The sequence below is a fragment of the Thermobia domestica genome, chromosome 11 (genome assembly GCF_964235325.1).
Source record: "Thermobia domestica chromosome 11, izTheDome1.hap1.1, whole genome shotgun sequence".
Classification (NCBI taxonomy): Eukaryota; Metazoa; Arthropoda; class Insecta; order Zygentoma; family Lepismatidae; genus Thermobia; species Thermobia domestica.
Window position 1 is genome coordinate 198,414,965 of NC_137464.1, and position 3,614 is coordinate 198,418,578.

Sequence of the window (3,614 nt, forward strand, 5' to 3'; positions counted from 1 at the left end):
GTCAACAACACCCTATATACCCTATATGGTCTTCAGATTTATTGCTTTCTTGTTAAGCAACTTTAAGAGCTCTAACTTACCTAACTTTGAAGTCAACAACGTCCATAACCACAATGATAGTGTTTTGGTTCCTTTCTTTCTAATCCATAATATAAATATCTGCATATTAGTATTAACCTAAATTTGTGATAGTCTTCTATAACTATGAAGTGAAATTTAAAAAAAAAATGTTTAACAGAAACTTTCATTTCTTCTCTCTCTATACCTATCTATCTATCTCCTTTTCCCTTTCTTAAATATTCCGGATGTAAAAGGGAATGGTTTTGTTGAAAGAATAACAATAAAAGTTGTTCGCGTTTGTTGATGTTGATATTTTCAAGAATATGATATCGATGCAATTAATGATACTTCGATGTTAATTGCATGAAAAACAACTAAAAAGTTCCGATACAGATTACAACTGCATAATTGTTAGACTATTAGTAGTGTAACACATTATTGATGTTGTTTTAAAATACGCAAATGTGACTGCTTTCTGTCTACACTTTAAAAAATGATTCAAGATCTCATACTAGGGTACACACTGATTTTTTTCTTTAGTCACTTGTTACTTTCTTCGTTTTATTCATCTCCTTGAATAAAATATTTGTCTCCAAATATAGATTTTGCTTATATTTCTTGCCACTTTCACAGTGTAATACACATCGCCTTCAGATAATCCCTGTAACTTTGTAGTACAATAATCTGATAGAAAAGACGCCTCTCTGCTATGATGTCTGAAATTAAATAGAAGCCTGCGATGATAAATGAGGAGACTCGTCGTTTGTGATTTATTATAATTCTTTCATCAGAAATAGATCACTGAGGAATTCTCACAAGGATATAAAAACAATAGATCAACGTAGAATTGATTCGGCGTGGAACATAAAACAGTGTTACCCAAAGTACATTCAATGTAATTTAGATATTAGAAAAATGTAAAATTTCTGAATCATTACTTGTGTTTCCTTTTTCACTACTACTATCACAACATATCGTTATTAAAATGACAATTTTATATACTGAAAGCTACCTTTCACATTCATTAAATCACAACTAATTACAGTGTTAGGTAACAAAATATAATAATTTTATTTTGCCTCCAGGAAGTTTTAACCTTTACAATAGACAGTACGGTGCGAGTAGTGCCGGGTTTGATTCACGGTGGGGCCACTCGGTCGAAAAAATGTCAAAAGCTTTTTCAGGCCAGCCATCCTGAATGAAAAATGAAATGATACGATTTGAGTTTTACGTCCCACGATTATGCCGGTTAGGCTAAAGAAGACGGTGATTATGAATAACGAATGAAATGGTGGAATGAATAGAGTGGGAGGAAACGGGAAAATCCCGAGAAAACCCACGCACATGGTGTTTATGCACCACAAAGTTCACTTGGCGGGGACTGGGATCGAACCCGGGACCCCAAGCACCGGAGGTGAACGCTCTACTACTGAGCCACCGCGGCCCCTACCATTCTGAATGGGTTGTTTCTTGGGTGGTTTGGGTACAAAACCTCGCGGCCAGAATCTCGCGGCGACAACCTCGCGGACCAAAACCTCGCCTGGTCAAAACCTCGCCTTCCAAAACCTCGCGTCCCAAAATCTCGCCAGGCCGAAACCTCGCCTGGCCAAAACCTCGCCGCCCAAAACCTCGCGGGACAAAATCTCGCCAGGCCAAAACCCCGCCTGGCCAAAACCTCGCTGCCCAAAATCTCGCGGGGCCAAAACCTCGCGGGCCAAAATCTCGCCGGGCCAAAACCTCGCGCCCCAAAATATCGCCATACCCAAAATCTCGCCTGACCAAAATGTAAATGTTCCAACAGATGATAAGGATGACGGTATAAAATACGCTGTTTCAGAAGAAGTATCACGGGTATTTGACCAAGTCCCGCGATACCATATGAAAATTCTATTTCTGTATTAGAGGATTTCAATGTGAAGGTAGGGTGACAGGATGTTTTTAAACTGGTTATAGGGAAAGAAAGTCTGCATAAGGAAAGTAATGACAACTAACGAGGTTAGTTTCGTGAACTTTGGAACATCCAAAAACTTAAAATTTTAACAAAAATCTAATAATATTTATGAAAGTATGAAATAATATATGAGTTTTTACGACGTCCCTTGATTATGTCCTATAGGTTAAAGGAGACGTAGATGACCAGAATGAAGGAAATGATCGAATAAAGAAAGTGGGAGGAAACGGGAATAACCCGAGAAAGCCCACGCACACGATGTTTTGTATCTTATTATTATTATTATTATTTGTAATGTGGAATTGCATATTAGGAAACACATTGGGTAAATTTTAAAGAAAAGTTTCATCGCGGCGAGGTTTTGTCCCGGCGAGATTTTGGGCGGCGAGGTTTTGGCCCGGCGAGATTTTGTCCCGCGAGGTTTTGGCCACGCGAGGTTTTGGCCCGGCGAGATTTTGTCCCGCGAGGTTTTGGGCGGCGAGGTTTTGGCCATGCGAGGTTTTGGGCGGCGAGGTTTTGGCCACGCGAGGTTTTGGCCCGGCGAGATTTTGGCCCGCGAGGTTTTGGCCGGCGAGATTTTGGGCGGCGATGTTTCGGCCGCGAGATTTTGTCCGTATACCTTCTTGGGTTTCCCTCACTCACGCCAGGCAAATACCAGGGTTTATCTACCATTTAGGTCCCAGGCCACTTCCTTCCTTCCGCAATCCTTTCTTCCTTCTTTTTCCCCGGATAGTGTGTTCGCCGAGAGACGTCATCCCTCTTACGTGACGGGCATACATGGCCATAGGTACCGAAAGCCCAGAAATCTAAATCCTAAATATAATAGACAGTACATCTAGCACAAATATTGAAAATAAAAAAAAATACTATTTAAAACGTCAAATTTGTATTTTTGGGAAACTATTTCCTGATGCAATCTTTGAAATGCATATTACACGAAGATTCACAGCTAAACAAGGTCAAAACAGAAGCTCAAATAATCTCCAAACTTTTTTTTTTATATTAATAGAGAGCAATTCTCCTGATAAAACCCAAACTTCTTATTTAATATGTGTCGTATTCCTAGAAAAAAAATAGGTAAGAACATCTGTAAACGGCATAGGCCGTATCTAGAAAAGATTTTACGTGTGATTAGCGTCGCGTCGAAAATTTGATTAACCCATGATTATCCAAGACTTTTATCGAAAGATACAAAGCACGAATTTTGTACAGGAATGATCAAACATATTATGAGAATAAAATAAAACGGAAGCAATTATAATTATTTCTCTTGTCTTTTTTGCTGCTAATGTGCTTTGAAAACCTTACGGGTAGGTCGTGGAATGTGTCTATTTATATACGATCAGTTACGAATGACATAATAAAAATACTCAACAATACAGAAATATTATAATCATGCATTAGTTAATTTCTTAGTAAGATGTTAATCATGCAAAATTGTTTCTGAATATAGTCCTTTGTATTTAAGGAAAACAGCTTTTGTAATTAATAATTACATTACGTGTTCACTAATATGTACCATTGGCTTCATATTCAGTTCTCCAGAAATTTAACATAATCAAATAATATTGCTTCATTGAAGCAAAATTAAACTTTAAAATAA